The sequence below is a fragment of the Suricata suricatta genome, chromosome 5 (genome assembly GCF_006229205.1).
Source record: "Suricata suricatta isolate VVHF042 chromosome 5, meerkat_22Aug2017_6uvM2_HiC, whole genome shotgun sequence".
NCBI lineage: Eukaryota > Metazoa > Chordata > Mammalia > Carnivora > Herpestidae > Suricata > Suricata suricatta.
Window position 1 is genome coordinate 112,564,576 of NC_043704.1, and position 21,673 is coordinate 112,586,248.

The following is a 21,673-nucleotide window of genomic DNA, read 5'->3' on the forward strand; positions in this document are numbered from 1 at the left end:
GATTATTTATCTCCACAATACCGACTCATACAGGAACTATAGACTTTGGATAGTTTCTACTTAGCTTCTGCATCAGTGTCCCTAATGGACGAAGCCATAATTCTGTATAGCAGGCTGAAATTTCAATCTCTCTTTCTAAATACAATAACTAATTATCTTTAGAATGACCCTTTCATTTGGGACACAAAATACTGAGTTTGGTGTTTATTTTTCCATTTGCTTTCGAGGTGGATTTGTTTTTCTTTCTGTATTAGAATGCCTAACAAAGTAAGCCTGGAAATCCTTTACCAAAAGGAAGTGACCTAGTCTTGTTTGTTTGTTTGTTTCTTTCTTTCTTCCTTTTTCTCTTTCTTTCTTTCTTTCCTTCTTTCTTTCTTTCTTTCTTTCTTTCTCTCTCTCTCTTTTCTCTCTCTCTCTCTTTCTTTCATTCCTTCTTTCTTTCTCTTTCTTTCTTTCTTTCTTTCTTTCTTTCTTTCTTTCTTTCTTTCTTTCTTTCTTTCCTTCCTTCCTTCCTTCCTTCCTTCCTTCCTTCCTTCCTTCCTTCCTTCCTTCCTTCCTTCCTTCCTTCCTTCCTTCTTTCTTAATGTTTATTTATTTTTGAGAGAGAGAGAGAGAGACAGAGTTTGAGTGGGGGAAGGGCAGAGAGAGAGAGAGAGACACACACACACAATCTGAAGCAGGCTCCAGGTTTTGAGCTGTCAGCACAGAGCCCGATCTGGGGTTCAAATTCACAAGCTGTGAGATCATGATTTCAGCCAAAGTCGGATGCTTAACTGACTGAATCACCTAGGTGCCCCAAGAAGTGACCTGTCTTTATACATGGCAGATGATCAAGCTGCCACCTGTTCCCCTCCAGTTAATCATGACTCCAAGAACTTGAGCAGAGGGCTGGTGCAGCTGGGGATCATGGGTGAAAATCACTTTCTGAAGGCAAGTGACTTAAGGTTTATTATCATTCATAGCTATCTTAGAATCTGTATGGCATGCCAGGAGTGAAAAAATGCTAGGATGCAGGAGACATAGGTTACTTGCCAATTTTCTGTGATCCTGGGCCAGTCATGTGACCTTTTGAAGTTATAGTTTTCCCAGTTGTAAAATGGTAACAATAATACCTACCCTGCCAAATCATAACAGTGTTTTAAGCATGAAATGAAATCGCTCATTGGTCAGTAAGTGTAATAATTGTATAGTCTCAACATTTTGGTTATGAATTTAGGAGGGGCTCAAAAACCAAAAAGATCTGCACAAATGAAGGTATTTTTAATGAGGAGTGTGTCTACTTTTGAGTTTCTCATTTTTTTCTTGCACTGAGCAAAATGTCACTGTAAGGAATCAAGCAAATATAGCCTTGAATACTATGCACACATGATTAAACCATTTAGACCATGGCAAACCGACTTGTGTTTTGGACACGTTTTATGTGATAAACTGGATCAAAGCACTCAAAGCAGAATCAAAGCAGCATTTGATAAAGATGTAGTAGTTGTAACTTCTTCTGACTCATTAGGCTTTGGGCTTCTTACAGAAGTTAAAACTTGGGCAACTACTCTTGACCCAATTTGCCCCCAGGAAGACCCTGAACAGGATAAAGAAAGGTTGTCTGACAGCTTGTCTACTTCTGTAATGAATCAGCTCCCCGGTGCAGAGAGACTTTTCCCCCAGTCTAGGAGAAGAGGGACCCATTACACAGGGAGCTGGTCTTTGTGGTAGCAATCCCCATGACCACGATTAGAAGTATTCTTTTTGTTTTGTTTTGTTGTGGTTTTTATTGTGTCACATAATAAAATAATCTTAAAACCGGTTTTTGTGGAAATATGGAACAAAATTCACAGAGGTGTCAGAAGAAGTAAATATTCCTTTTTTGTAACTTAAAAACTAAGAAACAAGTCATTTCCTTTTGACTTTAGCAATTACTTCTAAATATGAAATATCCTAATGTGAAGGGTTTTTTTTTTAATGTTTTATTTATTCTTGAGAGAGAGGGGAGAAATAGAGAATGAGCAAGGGAGGTGCAGAATGAGAGAGGGACACAGAATCCAAAGCAGGCTCCAACCTGAGAGCCTGATGCAGGGCTTGAACTCACAAGCCATGAGATCATGACCTGGGCCAAAGTCCGATACTCAACCGACTGAGCCACCCAGGCATCCCTAACATGAAGTTTTAATGATCTAGAGGAAAATAGAAATGGAACAAACTCCGGGGGGCTATTTTGAAAACTTCTTCAAATTTCATCATCAGCATCATCTGTAAATAGGTTATTGCCACTTTATAGGGCTGTCCTATTAAACTGTAATCACCAGTCTCATGTTTCTTATGAGATAACTCTTTTCAAAATGGATCTATGGCTTAGCTATAAGATAAAGTGGTGAATTATTTACGTAAAGATATATTATCTCAGATTGTGATTCACTTATAACTTGTTGAAAGTACCTTTATTGCACTGAGACTGCCATATGTGCCTCATAAATTGAAGATATGATGATTCCCTCATTCAGTATGTAATACAGCGTCTCTATTATGAATCTTATTTCTGGTTCAAAAATACACTATGTTTTTGACACAAGGCCCTTAAATTGATCACCTTGTTGACCACCCAATACATTTTTTAATTATATAGTTATCTTAGTCTTTAAAAAGCTTTATGTTAATGTCCATCTATTTTTGAGAGAGAGATAGAATGCAAGTGGAGGATGGGCAGAGAGAGAGGGAGACACAGAATCCAAAGCAGACTCCAGGCTCTGAGCTGTCAGCACAGAGCCCAGTGTGGGACTTAAACTCACGAGCTGTAAGATCATGACCTGAACCAAAGTCAGATGGTTAACCAACTGAGCCACCCAGCTGCTCAGTTATCTTAGTCTCTTAACTATAAAGCACCAACAAATATTTGAACACACACACACACACACACACACACACACACACACACATTTTAGTCTTTATTTTTGAGAGGGAGAAAGAGTGTGAGCGGAACAGGGGCAGAGAGAGAGGGGTAGGACACAGAATCTGAAGCAGGCTCCAGGCTTTGAGCTGTCAGCACAGAGCCTGATGTGGGGCTCAAACTCAAGAACCATGAGATCATGACCTGAGTTGGACACTTAACAGACTGAGCCACCTAGCACTCCAAGACCAGCAAATATTTGAATAGCTATAACTGGAGGATATCCTCACTGGCAGGCAGATCAATCTAGATGGAAAAGGTGCATATACAACACAAAAAAATCATATTTTATTGTTTTCTGCGGATATAATATTTATTGTTATTGTCTGTTAGCATATCTTCATAGCTGTCTTCATGATAGCATTGATAGTGGCAAGAGGTACTTTAGGACAAACTAGGGTGCACAGCACCTGTCTCTCCAGATGAATCTGAAATTATCTAATTTTGCCTGTATACTAATTTAATTTGTTTGCATTTATTTAACATAAACGTGGAATAACTTTGTTTTTTTTTTCTTTTGGACAGCTAAAGCTTCTAAATATTTTTATGATGGAAAAATTCAAACATACACAAAGACAGAAAAAATTGTATGATAAAACTTCATGCACCCATCATGCAGTTTCAATAAATATTAACTAGTGGCCAATCTCATTTCATTCCAAAATACCTCCACATGTTTCTCTAAAAGCTACATGTAAATCTTAAAATAATAATCATTCACATGAAATGATTCGGCATTTGTAGAGTTTGGTGGAGTAGAAGCTGAAGAGCAAGGAGTGTGCACTGGGACTTAACAATTATGCCCACAAACATTTGTAGGTTTAAATATTTATTCCAAAAACAGAGGGGCCATTGTATTCCCTTACGGCTCTCTAATTGCAATTGGTTGGCACCTGAAAAGCCATTTCTAACATCCTCTCATTATTATTTGTGGGTCAATGGGTGATCTGTATTTGGTGAAAGCAAACTTGGGGAACTTTTCCTGTTCTCATAGAGGCTGGGGAGGGGGGCAGGGAGTGTTTATACAGTCACAAAGTAGCAGGGAATGCAGTTCTGAGATGTTCCAGATGCAGAGAAAACTCTACTTTTCTCATGCTCTGTACCAGTCTCTGGCCAGTGACACTGCTTCCTTAATGTGCTGTCAGTGATTTTGCCTTTCTCTGGCTCCCATGTCTTCTACAACAGTGAGAAGAAGATTTAGAGGAGACCGTGTCCTCTATAAATGCATGGTGGACTTCCATTGTGTTGGCACAGCTCATCAGAGCTTACAAAACATTTCAGAGATGGTCTCACCTTTGATCATCACCACAATATGGCTAGGTGGGTATTATTGTGTCTGTTTTATGGTGAGTGAACCAAAGATCAAAGTTAAGACACTTATCAAGGTCATGCAGGAGATGAGGCTGGGCCTGAGTCCTCTGGAAGGAACGTGGTTGATTTTGTTTTTCTGAGCTGTTTCTGGACCAACGCTTTTATTTTTAATTTTATTTTTAAAATAAATTCTGAAATTATAAAGGATAAAGGAAAGAGTGTGGAATGAGTTTACAGTGAAGTATTTTAAAGGAAGAAGGCAATAGTAGACCTCCTGTTCCTTCTTGTTATCTCCTAACTGGGAATGAAGATGCCCCTTGTTTTCTCATAGAGGGATGAGTCTTATTAGGATGATCCCTATGTTAACAGTAGAAATAGAGTCAATGTGCTGATTCCAGGGTTAAACAAGTGTTCTTTGTCTGGGTCTGGGGATAGAATTCAGCAGCCCATGGGCTTGGATGAAGAAAAAATACTATTTTTTAAGATTAAAAAAAATTTAAGTATATTTACTTATTTTGAGAGGGACAGAAACAGTATGAGTGGTGGGCAGGCAGAAAGAGAGGAAGACAGACTCCCAAACAGCCTCTGCACTGTCAGCATGGAGCTTCATGTGGGGCTCAAACTCACAAACCACAAGATCATGACCTGAGCCAAAACCAAGAGTCAGACCATTAACCGATTGAGCCACTCAGGTGCCCCTGAAGAAAAACTACTTCAAAACATTTTCTTGAACCTCTAGCAGTCTCCAGAATTATAAATGTAGATTCTAATTCATAATTATTAACTATTCCTGTGAATCGACCACTAAGAGAAATAAAAGTTTAGTTCCTAGCACATTATGACTGTTGCAAATATCTTGAAATATCCTTTTACTCATCACTACTTCAAAATATGATAGCTTTGAGACCTGCAGCTGGATCTTTTCAGGTGTTAATAGAGACACATATTATTTTACTATGAAGTTTAGAAAGCCATTTTGATCATTGTGTTTCTGGAACAGAGGGTTGCTGGAGGGGAGGGGGACGGGGGATGGGCTAAATGGATGATGGACTTTAAGGAGGACACTTGTGATAGGCACCGGGTATCATATGTCAGAGATGAATCACTAAATTCTACTTCTGAAACTAATATTACACTATATGTTAATTAGCTAGAATTTAAATAAGAACTTGAAACCAAAAAAAAGACAATTTTTTGAATCCTTAGCAAAAAATAAACATGTGGATTATCTATTTAATTGTAATCATCACTATTTTATTGTGTGCACTTAGAAACAGTACTCTGAGAGAGGTATGAGTACCCCCATGTTGTCACAGGGATGTATGGTACAAATTCAAGTTTTGAAAATTTGCTTTAAAGGAACTAAAAATCTTAAATTATTCCCAGGCAACAAAATTGTCAAAAATTTTTGAGGGGAAGGAACTAAGTTGAGGCAACAATTCCTCAATCTCATTGTCTTTTCTGTTTCTCTACTTGGTGCATTGAACTCCTGACAAATGTGTCAATTTGTGCAATAAACATTCGTAGAGAATGATGCTTCTTTGTCTGCTTGGAGAAATGAACAGACTGCTAAAAACACATTGAGTTTGGTTCATGGGACACTTCCCAGAATGAGAGATGGTTTAAAATAGAGAGTAAAGCAGAGGGGGGAAAGAATACCTGCATCAAGGAATTAACCGAGGACAAGATCTTATGTTGAAGACCTGCTACACTGAGCCTGAAAACCACGTTTCTCTTCATGTGGGAAAGCATGTCACGAACTAACCTTTCTGTGTGCTCTCAACCAGAGGTAATCAAATTATGCATGAAATAATTTAATAATTTTATTTTCAGTTGGCAAGCGCTAAATTTCATGTTAAATCTGTCCACAGATGGGAAGATGTTTATTGCAGCAACCTCGCCCATTATGTGCTATTCTCAGAATATATGATATTACAATTCTTAAACTAGGTATGGAAGTGAAAAGGTCTAAGCATTTGACTAATATATTTTGATGATTCATATATATTGGGAAGAATTCAGAACTTCTATAGGATTTTTTTGATAAAACTCTCCTAATAGGGTAGTCTTTTACTTTGCTACTAGAAATCATTTTGCTTGACTTGGCTATTTCTTCTGACATATATTCCAGTTGAACAGAATCTTTGAGAAATAAGATAACCATTAAGGACAGTATGTAGAGCATAATGTGTAGAAACAGCAATAGAAAGAACCAATATGTGGTTGATCCCTTTATAGCTTATATATTTTTTAAATTTTCTTAATTATTTATTATTGAGAGAAAAACAGCACACACACATGTGCACATGAGTGGGGGAGTGGAGAGAGGGGGGATACAATCTGAAGAAGGCTCCAGGCTCTGAGCTGTCAGCACAGAGCCTGACATGGGGCATGACCCCACAAATTGTGAGATCATGACCTGAGCCAAGGTCAGACACTCAACCGACTAAGCCACCCAAGCGCCCCTATAGCTTATATTTTTATGATGCCAACTCTATGGCCATATTTTTCACGTCCCCAAAGATTTGCCCTGCTGGTTCATCTCCCAGGAACGTTATCCTGCTCTCATTTACTCTCTGCAAACTCAAGATCTGCTAAGTCATTATTTTTTGCAAAAACTCACCCTGATCCTTCCTCTCATTCCAGATTGGGTTACCTGCCCCTCTGTACCATTACAGTCCTCCGTCCTCCTTCTAGAGGCATGAACTGTTCTCATTTCCCCCTACCCATACTTTCTACTCTGTACTCAGCATTATGCTCTAGCCTATGAATATCTTGAGACTGGAACCATACCTTTGAGTTATAAGCAAATATTAAGCACTGAAGATTTTCCTGTAGAATTCATTGAATGAATAAGTTAATGGAACCAACAAATAAGACTAATGTGACAGGTAATGTGAAAACTGAAGGGTGGAGAGGCAAATTGGTTTTAGGGAGTCCCATTTCCAAGACATTAATAGAAGTGTGTGTGTGTGTGTGTGTGTGCGCGCGCGCGCGCACGCATGCATAGGCACCCATGTTTGCATAAGAATAATGGTAGTACAGGGGAGGTGAGATTTATACTTGACTGTAGATACTTTCAGTATAACAGTGTGACTGTCACACTGCCACTTCCTGGTGTGTAAATGCTACATTTCTCTAAATCAGAGAAATTGGCTCTGTACTTCCACGCACATGACTGGCAGAAAAATTCAACTTCAGTCATGTTTGGGAAATCTCTCTCATCTTCCAGGGGTTCATGTAAGGATCTCCTGGTATTTGAGATGCCATATCCTGCAGAGTCCTGATCAGCTCCTCCATCTGCTCCTCATCAGTTTCCAAGGTGGTCAGGCAGTGTGTTCCAGGAAGACTGGAGATGCCCGTCTTGCAGGCCCACAGAGAACCTCAGGACCTCAGAGTCTCCAAAAAGACTGAGGAAAACCAGCCTTCCTTGATTAGGTAGCTTGTATGCCTTCAACTCCAAAACTGTGACCTCCATGCTCTCCTCTGGGGAAGACAGTCTGGGGACATTTTTGTACTAGGTGTCACTGGGGGGGAAAAGGAGCTGGAAATGCCTTTTTTCTTTTCTTAACAACTCACCTTGCCACACAGTTCTTCAGGAGTAACAGCAAGTCTTATCTCCTTCCTCCCAAAATCCCCAAGCCCCGACCCTGTTCCACTGGCGGTCCAGCCACTCTTTCTCTCTCGGCATGGAAGAGCTCAAAGCACAGAACCTTGGCAGTTGTCCTGGTTTTCTTCATCCTGTTCATGACTCCAAAGAAAACACATTTCTCACTCAAAGACAAGACATGGATTTCGGTTGAGACCTCAAATATTTTCCGAGTCCACCATGAAAAAAGAAAGGTTATGTTGCAATTTTAAATGATTTGTTCAACTTCTTGTGGCAAGACTCTGCTATAGTTCTGTTTATCTTGCAAATAGCCTCGAGTCTGCTTCTAAACAAGATGTTTTCCAAAAATAAATGCAGACTTCCCTCTGCTGACCCAAATCTCAAGAAAAATCAACATTTGTTATTATAATGCTCTGCACAAATATTTATAAACACAATTGTTTTGCAACTTGCATACTTTGGCAATCAATACTCATACTAGTATTGTTACTTGGATACAGCATTAATATTTTCTTCAGAATATTTTACTTCAGCAGTATAAACATTCGCTATAGTGCTGAAGACACACAAGACAAGCATGGTCATCAGTGTATTGTACTGAAACTTGGCTTCATTTCGAAAACAGTAGGAAATTCATGAGAGAAATTTTGGGAAGAAGAAATATTTTGTGATCTAATCCCATAATATTTATGCTTTCTTGCAAATAGTAGTAATTAGGCAGCACTTGTAACAACACTAAAAATCTACCCCATTCAATGAATAGGGTATTATACAATGAATAATAAATATATTATTAAATGTGAGCAAATAATATTGGAGACTAAAAATGCATAACTGGTGAATATTCATGTGCTTCTCTTCTCTGCCCAGTAGGAATAATTTGCCAATGCCAGCTTGCTTCGTGAGCATTTGTGATGCAGCAAAAGTAAAGACGAGGCAGGAGTGTCTCTTTGAACTGGAATAGGCTACATTTTACTTCTAGAATAGAAAACGCTAACAGTGTAAGGAAAGGCAAGAGACAAGGAAGTCTTGGGAAGGTTATTTAAATTAAAAAAAAATTGTAATGAGGAGCGCCTGGGTGGCTCAGTCGGTTAAATGTCCGTGTTTAGCTCAGGTCATGATCTCACCGCTCATCAGTTCAAACCCTGCATCCAGTTCTGTGCTGCCAGCTCAGAGCCTGGAGCCTCCTTCGGATTCTGTGTCTCCTCCTCTCTCTCTCTGTCTCTCACCTGCTCATGCTCTATCTCTATCAATCTCTCAGAAATAAATAAATGTTGAAAAAATATATTAAAAAATTGTAATGCTTATTTTTGAGAAAGAGAGAGAGACAGAGTGTGAACAGGGGGAGGGGCAGAAAGAGAGGGAAACACAGAATCTGAAGTAGGCTCCTGGCTCTGAGCTGTCAGCACAGAGTCTGATGCAGAATTCGAACCCATGAACTGTGAGATCATGACCTGAGTCAAAGTTGGACGCTTAACTGACAGAGCCACCAGGGCACCCAGGAAGTCTTGGCAATGTTTTATTGAGGGGTTTGGACAGAGTAGGTCATTAAAATGATAAAACCCTCAGGGCTTTGCTCCAGGGCAGGCTGTGTGTGGTTCCAAAGACAGGGTGGGGACTGGACTTTGAGAAGTTCTGTCATAACTGTGTATAGCAACTCCCTTGACAGACTCTAGCAAGGAACTTTTAAATGCTGGGTTTTATTTAATTTTTGAATAGATTATGAAATTACAACATTCAAATATTAAGTGTAGTATGAAGCTCATCAGGGAACAAGGTCTCCCTAACACTCCAGGCCCTCAGCCACCCATTTCTCATCTCTGGAGGCCACCAATATTTCCAGTGCTTGTCTATCTTCGAGAGGTATTTTATACACATGCATGCAGATAGGCATTCATATTATATAATCTCCTCCCTTGCTTTTTATACAGGTGGTAGCACACTACACATAATCTTCTGAGTGATGCTTTACTGTCTTTCTTTACAATATTTGGGATATTGTTTCATTTTATTAGATAAAGAGATTCCTCATTCTTTTTCTGCAGCTACAAAGTATTCCACTGTTGCAACGCACAAGTATTATTTAGCCAGTTCACACTTTTGGAAGCTTCCCATCATTTGCTGTTATGTATAACAGCAATTTAATGCTGTTCAATGCAATGCAATGAACCACTCTGCTCTTAATTTATTTTGTGCCATGCACCCCTTTGGCAGTCTGGTAAAGCCTATGAATTTCTTCTCACCATAATATATAACACAAAATTCTTAAGATTAAAAGGAAATCAACTACACTGAAATATAATTATCTAAATATTTTTTAAATTTAGAAATATGTGTGCTTATTTATTAATGAGTTAGGTAACAAGATCTAGTAGTGGGCCTAATAGCTACTCTAATTTCAAAGTATAACTGAAATAAGTGATATTTCAGAATGTCTGCAACAACTGTAATGTGACATAAAAGATATGATTTTTACTGGTAACAAAGGTGCAGGCTGATACTATGGTGGCTTCTTGCCCACTTTATGAATTAAAGGAAATGATAAATTTCAGCTAGAGTTTAATGAAAACCAAAACACAATTTTCCCCCTTCTAATCTGATAAATCCCCTAGATTTTCCTGTGCAGCCCTTATCCAGAAGCCCTGATGTATATATTTATGCATCATTTCCTAAATATTCAAGTATGTTTGTATATATTTGTAAATTGCCAGAAGTGTTTTAAGTTAGCAAATACGAACACATTTGTCATTGAATGCCTGTTGTCAAGCTGCCAGAAATAGAGGCATTCCACCAGCATTAAAGGAGGGTGTGTTAGCGAGCATTTTCATCTTTGCCAACCTGAGAGATGAAAAATAGTATCCTGGTGTAGTTTTATTTTGTTTTTTGTCTTATTAAAAGTAAACCTGAGGATCTTATCATATATTTAAGAGCCATTTCCGATCTGTTCACGTCCTTTGTGTCCTTTGTTTACAGTTTTATCGGTTCCTTTGCAGGTTTGTTGCTGCATCAATCACCAGGACGGGGATGTAAACAGCGCCCCCTGGAGTTAAACACGGAAGCCCTCCTTTCTGGTCACGGTAAAGATTTACATTGCTATCCATTGTATTGTGACCTCATATTATTGTGTCTTGGAGTTATCCACATAGATTAAAATAGAATGTGGAATCCTTAGGGCACTAGTCTTATTTAGGTAACAACATTGTCTAAGTCTGAAAGAAGTCACAGCAATTTAATAAATGTAGTTATCAATGGCAAGGGAAGTGGCATGGAAAAGGTATGAAAGAATGTTTACTTTGACTTTTTTTCAACCCTGTAACTGTGTATTATTTGTATGCAACAAATAAATAAGGATGAATACACATGATGAAATTTCAAATAATACAGAGGAGTATAGAAAGAACAGTAAAAGTATCCCTTTTCCCAATGTCTTTCCAGCATAGGAATTTTAAGAACAATTACACTGGGAATGCTTCCTTGAGCCCAAACTGTGATTTTGAAATACTTTTTTTCCACTACAAAGACCCAGGGCTTCTTAGAGAAATAACTGATTCCAGGCCTAGGACAGGAAATGTACACAATGAGCCTGGTGCATCATGTCATAACAGATAGCAAGAAGTTACCAAAGACTATAGCAAAAGAACACAGGACTCAACTTGACCCAAGAAAGAACATCTTAAACCTTAGTAAGGATAATAACTGCCATGGCCTGAAGTGCAAAACAGAATACTAAACTGAAATATTAAACAAAATAACAAATAATTGTTCACACTGGAGGGCTAATCGGTCATACTGGGAGACAGCAAAGGCCCAGCCAGGAGCATGCCTTTGATATTCACACTCCAATCCAGAGTCAGACCTCCTCTCTCAGGCCCTATTCCTCTGCCTTGACCATCCCAGGTTGCCAGGCAACCGGGGACCAATCCTATAGCTGAGTGCTCACTGAAATTATTCAAACTAGCCAAATATTAAATTGTTTAACTTGCCCTGCTTTGAGTTGCCCTTAAAGCTTCAATAAAGATGGCCTAGGCTCTGCTCTTGCCTGCCCTTCTGCCCGGTGTTTTTTCTAGGTGGTCCTGTATTTCATGTTTCTAGGGCTGTGAAAATAATCTATTTTGTTTCCCCGAAGTTCTTTGTCTCCTCTGGCCATATCTGACTGGCCATCGCATAAAAGAACACAGAACACTAGCATAAGATATCCCAGAATTATCTTCTGGATTCCTTGCTTCAGTTCTAGAATCAGCCATTTCTTCAAAGAGTCTTGATTCTTTTTAGTAGAGAATGGTATTTAGAACCTAATATCTGAGCACTAAGTATATTTTATGTACAATGGTTTTAATGCTTTTGGCAATACTTGCTCTTATCTGACCAAGCCCACCAGGTTAGAGGCAGTATGGTGTTGTGGTAAAGAGAGTGGGGCTTTGGATTCAGACTGCCTGAATTAAAATCCTAGCCATCATGTTCAAGGTGTGAGGCCTTGGGAAAGTCACTTAAGCTCTTCAATTTGATCACCTGTATGATGGTGTATAGTACTTACCTCAAAATATTGTGAAAATTTAGTAAGATAGACAAGTAAAGTTCTCAGACTCATGCATGGCACACATGAATTACTCAATTAATATTTGTGGAATGAATGATCCTCATGTTGATCAGAAATTCTTGCAGAAGAATGAAAATGAGAGGAAAATTCTGATTTACCTTCTTTTCAGAAAATAAACAAAAAATGAATTTGTCAGAGATCTTTTAAAATGTTTTCCTTAAAAATTCTTCATGATAATTTTATTTTATTTTTTTGAGAGAGAGAGCGAGGGCGCACATGAGTGGAGGAGGGGCAGAAGGAGAGGGAGAAAGAATCTTAAGAAGGTTCCATGAGCTTTACTTGGAGCTAGATCTCACCCCCAGGAGATCACAACCCCAGTCGAAGTCAAGAGTCAGATGCTTACCTGACAGAGTCACCCAGGCGCCTCCCCCGACCCAAAACAATAATTTTTTTTAATGTTTTATTTATTTTTGAGAGAGAGAGAGAGACAGAGCACAAGCAGGGGAGGGACAGAGGGAGAGAGAGAGAGAGAGAAAGAGAGAGACAGAAGCTGAAGCAGGCTCCAGGCTCTGATCTGTCAGCACAGAGCCTGACACAGGGCTCGAACCTACGAACCATGAGATTATGACCTGAGCCGAAGTCAGAGGCTTAACTGACTGAGTCATCCAGGTGCCCCACCAATAATTTTTAAATTATCTTTAATATATTGCGAGCAGTTAGAGGACGTGCCTATGTAATGTCACATACATGATTTTAGGGGAAAAAAATGCTTTCCACTTGTCTGCGTTCATGTTCTTTTTTTCTAATAACAAAAAAAAGTCAAAAGAAACACACAGCCTGGTGCCAAACCTAGAGGTGACGCTGTATCTGGGATTCTGATTCCTACAATATCAAGTCACTGCAAAACACACCAGGAACCCTGGACAGGCCATCAGAAGATGGGGCAGGAGGGCCGTCTAGAAGGAGCAGGCCCCACAGTCATTCTCTCTGGTCTTGTCCTGAGGGGGCGTGAGAGTACTAGAACCTGCATCTGCAAAAGTAGGTGAAAGGCAAAGCAGCGATTCCACATCCCCAGCTTGCCTTTAGACACATTCCCTCCACAACTGGCATTTCTATCCCAGATTCCTGACTCACCAACTTATAGGGAGAGCTCCTCTAAGGGATCTCACCAGAGAAGCTTACTTGGTTCCTACTGGGCAGGAATACATGCATTACAGATATTCTAGATAATTGTTATGCTTCTAGTTGGTATTTTAGTCCCTTTGCAATTCTTGCTCAAGCCTTTTCCTCATCTTGTAAATCTGAAAAAGTAATTTCCAAATCACTTTTTTTGAAAACCCATGACTCTTTAGAATCTTTTAGTCATTTGAAATGGGACAGACTAATGATTTACCATAAAAGTGGAATGGATTTCACATCAGCGTTCCCATAGTAGGCTACTACTGTGTTTTTGTAACCTAACACAATGAAAGGCGTTGTCACTAGATGATTCAGCTAGTTAGAATCTCACTTCCCTTTCTGGGGAGGAAATTTGAGGCCTAGTGTTTATATTAGATGCTAGCTTACCTAGACAGTAATGCTTCAGTTCTCCTCCATCAATGCCAGGCAGAGACCCTGAACAGGGAGATAGGAAGTAAGGTCAACCAGCCACCTTGGCCAGAAGCAAGCAAGCCTTGTAGCCAACCCAAATCTGTCATGTTTCTTTGGTGTCTGTCTGTCTCTCTCACACACACAACATATGCGCGCGCGCTCACACACACACACACACACACACACACACACACACACACACACATACACACACATGCTGAGTCTCAATTACTCCATTACTGTACTGCCCGGCTCAGTAAAATTCCCTAGGGCAAAATCAACAGTTACCTGAGTTCTCAGCTCATTCAGTATCAGTGGGAAATGTGCCATGTTGGACTTTGACTGACAGTCACAAAAACCAGTTTGACTGAGAGTGGCAAGGCCACGAGGTCTAGGTGGAGTATTAACTCACCGACTTGGAATGGTTCCTTGGAGAACGCTCACATTGCCTCTATTTATGCTTCAGCCTAAGTATCCAAGAGTGTCGAAGTCATAGAAAGGACTAAATAAATGTACAGCAGGAAAATTTTTTATTCAGATTCAACCACACATACACATAAAAACTCCTCTGTCACCAGGGATCCCTGGAAAGTGGTATAAAAATATCTCTGAGTCAACTGTTTTCATTTCTCATCTTTGTGTAGTCTTTGACTCCCAACTGATAGGAGCCCCATGGAGCTGAATTTTAGCTGGCCTGAGAGTAAGAAGGGGAGAATTTCACCCTCACCTTTCTGGAAAAAGGCAAGCATATTTTTTTTATCTAAGGTCCAAGGCCAAGTGGGAAAATCCTTTTCCACATTAGACTGGAGTAAAGAAAATGAAAATAAGTTTTATTATTTCTTTCCTAACTAAATGTAGGAAAAAATTACTCTTTTTTTTTTTTACTACTAATTGTGCTCATATCTTAATTTTGACTGTTCTGTTTTGCTACAATAAAACCAAGTTTACTGAATACTGCCGTAGCCATCCACCAGAGTTCTGACAATTTCACTCACATTGGTGTAACATCTTCCCATTTGAAAAACATCAGGTTGATTTTAAAATCATTTATCTAATTAGAGCCCAAATGTGTAGTGTCTTGGAATTATTCAGAAATAGCAAATGAAAAGTCCCTTAATTTGGTCCTTTTTCATGGGAAGTAGTATGAATAAGCCAAATGTGTGAAGGAAGAAGATGAGTGTCTGAGTCAGAGAGACCTGAGTAGGAATCCAGAGCGTGGATCGTGCTGGCCTTGTGACTTCAGCCTGCATACTTCACCTATCCGAGTCTCCGTTTCCTAACTGGAAACAGCTCCATGCAGGAGAGCTGTAAAATTCAACTACAACATGGGAGGGACTGACGTGTGTCTATTCTGCATACTATTTAGTTGTCCATCCTTCCTTCCCCTAAATGTACAGAAACTGGATAACAGGGTGGTTTGTTTTGTTTTGTTTTGTTTTGTTTTTTTGTCCTTCTCCCCAAAGGCAGCTGGGATCCAGGGCAGCAAAAGAATCACAGAGAACCACCTGGTTGACCAGGTTCAAAATAAAAGCAAAGGAATTAGTTTCAATTTTTAGGGTTTGTTTTTGTTTTAATTTAATCTGTGGCTTTTCTTCTGAACTGAAATTAATGTCTCTAAGACCTCAGAGGCCTCATTTATAAAATTAGGAAGTCAGACCATCTACCTCAGTGGATTTCAACTCTGACTATGCAAATAGAATCACTTAGAGAGTTTTCTTCAAAGGCAGATTCCTGTCCGAATCCTTAGAGATTCCCTGTTTCCTTAGAGCTGAATCAGTGTGTGTGGTTTTAGAAACTCACAGGCCACTCTCCCTTGAGACTCAGGTGATTTTTGAGGCCCTCCACCATTTCACGTGCCTGGCTCTATTATAAAATCCAAGGAAAAGATACTCAAGCTAGAAAACAAGTATTCATGTCACAGGCATGTTCTGGAAGTCCTCAGCTCACCTAGCCCTCGAGTGAGCAGGCCAGCCCTTCAGAGCAGCCAGACCCACGTCTTAAACTTCACACCATGGGGCAGGCATCCCAGAGCTGCCTTGTCTGAACATGACAGTGAGATCTGGGAGATTCCCTGGCTTGATGATGGGGTAAGACGACCACTGCGAGATGTTGAACTACAACCGCCAGATGGGGATGGGAGCATGGGGGAGAAAGGGCAGTGAGCGTGAAGGGGAACTCTGGTTATATCTTGAACCAAGAAGCTTTTTTATTTTTACTTTTATTTTTTAAAGAGAATGAGAGAGTGTGTGCATGCCCATACATGCAAGCAGGAGAGGGGCGGAGAAAGAGGTAGAGAGAGAATCCCGAGTAGGCCCCACTCTGAGTGCAGAGTTTCACATGGGGCTCGAATCCACAAACTGTGAGATCATGACCTGAGTGGAAAGCAAGAGTTGGACTCTTAATAGATTGAGCCACTTAGGCACCCCAAGAAGCTTATATTTAACCCAAGAATAAAATGAGCCACAATCTAAAGTGAGGAGAAAGTCAGGAGATTGTAGCTAACATGGCTTAACACTGCTCCTTCTCTCCACCTTTCTGTTGCTGCCATGGCATGCCCTGATTATGGTTTAAAATAAAGGACAGCCCCCAGCCTCTCTGCCCGGTCCTATGCTCAACGTTTCCTTTAGAATGCCTGCCCCTCCATCTACATGGGCGCAGAGATGGCTCCCAGCAGCCATGTTTATTCAGTCCCCACATATGTGGGCATGTCCCAGACTTGTCCAGTGTAACTCTCTTCCTTCAGAATCTGAGATTGATGAATCTCTTGAACAGAGAAAAATGTAAACTTGGTCACTGCCAGTAGTCATATTCTTTCGTGTGGACTACGAAAGAGAGAAATGAGTCTGCATTATGAAGAATGAAGTTATGGACAGAGGAGTCAAAAAGAGGCCAAGATGGAGAGTGAAGACCTTCTGGATTTCCTATGGAGTTTGGTTCCTCCTGTCCATCTGCATTCTTACCTTTTAGTTCATAATTAATACCCCTTTGGTTAAGACAGCTAGAATTGGCTTCTACTACTTATACAGGTGACCCTTGAACAGTCATGGGTTTTAACTCCATGGATTCACTTACACTCGAATTTTTTGTGATAAATATATTCCAATACTGTACGTGTATTTTCTCTTCCTTATAATTTTCTTAATAACATTTTCTTTTCTCCAAGCTTACATTATTATAAGAATATAGCATATAATACATATAACACAAAATATGTATTGACTATGTTATGAGTAAGCTATTGCATAACAGTGGCTATTAGTATTTTAGGGAGTCAAAAGTTATATGTGAATTTTCAGTTGTAGGGGAGGAGTCACAAACCCAACCCCTGTGTTGTTCAAGAGCCAACTATAATTTTAAAAAAGCTCTAATGAGTATGGTTAGTAAGTATGAGTCATTATATTTTTCATGTTCAAATGAGTGAGAAATTAGTGCTTTCCCAATAAGGAAGGCAAAGCACATTTGGAAAAAAGCAACCAGGAAGCAAGAGGTCTGGGTTTAAATATTACTCTTAGAATCTCACAAATACAGAATCACGGACTATTGACATTAGTTCTTAAAGGAAACTCATTTCCACTGCCCAGTAGCTGGATGATATTGGGAATAGTTTTTAATCCTTGTGGACTGAACTATAACACGGCCACACAATTCTGTAAAGGGGTAGGAGCTGAACCACTCACTCTACTGAGGCTTCTTCCAACATTTAAACCTATGATATTATCAAAAGGAGTTTCCCCTGAAATTTTTTTTTAATTTTTCAACATTTATTTATTTTTGAGAGCTAGAGAGAGACAGATCATGAGCAGGGGAGGGGCAGAGAGAGAGGGACACACAGAATTGGAAGCAGGCTCCAGGCTTTGAGCTAGCTGTCAGCACAGAGCCTGATGCAGGGCTCGAACCCACAAACTGTGAGATCATGACCTGGGCCGAAGTTGGGTGCTCAACCAACTAAGCCACCCAGGCGCCCCTGGAATTATTCTTGAAGACACATTTGGCACATCAAATGGTTAGGAAATCTAACCATAAGAAGCTATACCAGCGGCTCTCATAAATGATAGGTAAGACTGAAAGTTTAAAAATTTAAATTTAATAAATGTCTATTTTGCCTAACTTTCCATAAGACATTTTGGCTTTGTTTAAAAGCAAATAACCTTAGAACTGAACATATTTAACTCCCCTATTTATTTGAACATTTAGCAAATACTTATTGAGAGCTAGTGAAATGCCTGACACTGTGCTAGCTGTTGTATCCTCAAAGGAAAGATAACCGGCTCTCTGGGACCTCGGCTGAGGATGGATGCTAGTGCATCGTGACGGGACTGGTGCTGAGTGGGGGTGTGTTCACGGATGACGTGGGTGTGATGAGCAGGTCTAGGAGGCAGGCAGGGGTGAGGTAGAAGGTGTCATGGAAAAAGTGATGACTTTATCTAAGGGAACAAAGCTGGGTGGGATGGACTATGGTGAGAAGGAAGCCCAGGGCCTTTCTGGCAGTGGAACAGCACACCCAAAGCATGAGATTGACAACCACTGTTGGGGGCTCAGAGACCTGCCCTTCTAAGATGAAGTAAAGACCATTCTTTTCAAAGATATTTGTGCATTTGGGGCTGATTCCAGAGAGAATGAGGGAGATAGAAGTGACCTTTTCTTTTAATGCTTATTTATTTATTTTGAGAGAGAGAGAGAGAGGGAGAGAGAGGGAGTGAGCCAGGGACGGGCATAGAGAGAGGGAGCACAGCACAGAGCCTGACATGGGGCTCTATCTCATGAACTGTGAAATAATGACCTGAGCTGAAATCAGGAGTTGGTCACCTAGCTGACTGAACCATCCAAGCACCCCAAAAGTGAACTTTTCATATAACTGTGGGACCTCCAGTATCTAGAAATTAGTCATAAACTATAATAAAGGGATCCAATACATAATGAAGGGATGGAATCCTAGAGAAGTAGATATTATATATCATAAAGGGAGTAGAGACATCTTGCCTGGGACAGTGGGCTGATGAAAATAGTGAGCAATAACAAGTTACATTTATTGAGTGGTGCTAAATGCCGGGTGCTTCATACTTTGCACACATTGACTCACTTTATACATCACAAGTCTGTGATGTAGGTTCTATTATTATCCTGTCTCAGGAAGCCATCTCCCTCCCTCGCCTATTCCCCTTTCCTGTGCTTATCACCACCTAATGCACAAGGTATTTTATTTATTTAAAATAACTTTGTATTTGTCTCTCACTTTCCAATAGAACAGACTCTCCTGAAGGGCAGGGGTTTTTGTTTAGTTTACTGCTGCATACCTAACACTTAGAAAACACTGTAGGAGCTCAATACATATTGGTGAACAAAGAATGATAGAAATTGAGGTACAGAATGGTTAATAACTTGTCCCAATGAAACAACCAGGTGGTGTCAGGCCCTGGGACCAATGATTTTTTTAGTGAGGCCAGGGGCTCAACAGAGGGCACAACAGAACTGGGCAGGGAAAGACTGGAACATCAGCCTGCTAAGAACAGGCTTAAAAATGCATTGTTTCGGGGCACCTGAGTGGCTCAGTCAGCTATGCGTCCGACCTCTGCCTAGGTCATGATCTCGTGGTTCATGATTTCAAGCCCCACCTTGGGCTCTGTGCTGACAGCTCGGAGCCTGGAGCCTGCTTTGGATTCTGTGTCTCCCTCTTTCTCTGCCCCTCCCCTGCTCATACTCTGTCTCTCTCTCTCAAAAATAAAAATTAAAAAAAATTTAAAAGTCATCGAATCATTTATTCACTTTTTCAGCAAATATTTACTGAGTACCTACCACATACCGGGCATTGTTCCGGGCCCTGGGAAATAACAGTGGGCAGGGCAGAAGGGGTTCTACACTTGGCATGGAGACAGACAGTAGAAAAGGGAACTAGCAAATACATACATTGATTTCAGGGATGATAACAGAACAGTGGGATGTGATGAAGAGTAACTGGGGGAGGGTGCATAACATCATTAGTTGGGGTCTTTGGAGAGGGTCTCTTGAAGGGGATGTATAAGTAGAATCCTTCAGCAGGAAGCTCCAGGAGAAGACAATGCTTAGAGCAAGGAGGACAGGGAGGCACAGGTTGGGGGGTGGGAAGAGCCAGGGGTGGGGTTTGGAGAGTGGAATGAAACCCAGAGTGTGTCTGTGGAGATGGCAGCTCTGCCCAGGAAACCGAGAGGGCACAGCCAGGAAAGAAAAGCCAGGGTCATCTGTAGGACAAAGTCTGGCTAGGACCAAGTAGTTAAAACAGTTGTCCAGAAAAGCATATCTGGTATTAAACAAGGAGCCCAAACCAGAAAAGACCCTGATTTAGGTTACCAGATAAGGGGGCAGAAGCAGAGGGTACCACACAGAATGACAGGAGTGTGGGCAAGGTGGACAAACTCCAAATTACAAGTGAAGCCTGAAAGTGGCCTCCACCGAATTGCAGTATGTCCCCCCACCATTCTTGCACATGCTGTATGTCCGTCTAGAGCTGTGGAGCCATTGGAGGTGGGTATGGCCTCAGCGAACATCTAATACAAATGGTATTCACCTGGCTTGTGGACCAGGCCAGTGATCCCCAGCCTAAGCTAACATAAGACTCATCTGGAGTATTTGTAAAAACTTCAGATGACTGGGCCTCCTCCCCAGAAATTCCTAGTTATTATGTCGAGGGTGGACTGGGTATCCACATCTGTGATGCAAACAGTCTCCAGACAGGATTCACTTAGACAAACGTGGAAGAGAATCCACTAATGGGCTCCCGGAAGTCCATGAAACCCTGAAATTGAGTGAAAAATGTGTGTGCTTGCATACATGCACATTTCTTTTCCCGGGGAGGGAGAGATTCCACATCATCACAAGAGTCTCGAAACTTAAGAACCACTGATCCAGTCCTGTCCCATGCTTTAGAGAGTAGGAACATCCCAGAATGCAATGACTTGCCTGATCCCCAAAACTGGAAAAGAGGAGAGGTAGGCTGTCACTCCAGACTTTTTGTATGGCCCTCACTTTCTTCTCCACACCTGCTAACCACAGGAGTGGGGGAGAAGGAGAAAAGGGATTAAGCACTTAGAAGCAAAGTTGTCAAAGGATTGCTCACCCTCATTTTGGCCCCAGGCGAGGACAAATCAGTAGTAGATCAGCAGGGTGGAGGTTTGCAATGGTGATGCCTTAACAAACTGCCCAGGCATTCACCTGTAAACCACCCCAGGCCCTGCTACCTGTGGAATCTCTTCTCCATTAGGACCTAAAGCCAGGAACAGAGGGTGCATGTGCCTGGTTGTTGGATGCATGGTGGAAACAGAGCAACGTTCTTGTGGAGATCTGCCTACCTATACCGGAGCAGGTGGGCAGTTCTAGGCTTCTCCGCCTCCAGTCAGTTTTCCATCCCTCTACATCCTCGGGCCAGTCTGGATCATGGCCCCACCTTTGTGAGTATGTTCCGCCCAGTCCAGATTCTACGTGACTAATCCCAGCTAGCCTCCTCAAATTTGGTATGCGTCCTGCCCTCCAGTGTTGGCCCAAATCCTTCAAACTCTGGTCTCAACCTGAGCTTCTGGATTCGACAGCCTTCTCACCTTCCTCTTCTGAACTAACAACACCCCATCTTGGCCTTCTGCCTCTTTTCTGCACTCACTATTCTGTCCTGGAGACACGTCCCCTCCAGTCCTGGCCACACCTGGCCACCCTGTCCTTC

The 21,673-nt window shown here is 40.9% G+C and overlaps 1 long non-coding RNA gene across 1 annotated transcript in view; it reads left to right on the forward strand.

Moving 5' to 3' along the window:
* Positions 1-21,402, forward strand: part of LOC115292789 — a 114,769-nt gene extending 93,367 nt beyond the window's left edge. Inside the window, exons 2-3 of the long non-coding RNA XR_003909133.1 lie at positions 10,853-10,936; positions 21,221-21,402. This is a non-coding gene — a long non-coding RNA (uncharacterized LOC115292789). The remainder of the gene's footprint in view (positions 1-10,852; positions 10,937-21,220) is intronic.
* Positions 21,403-21,673: the final 271 nt, after the last annotated feature.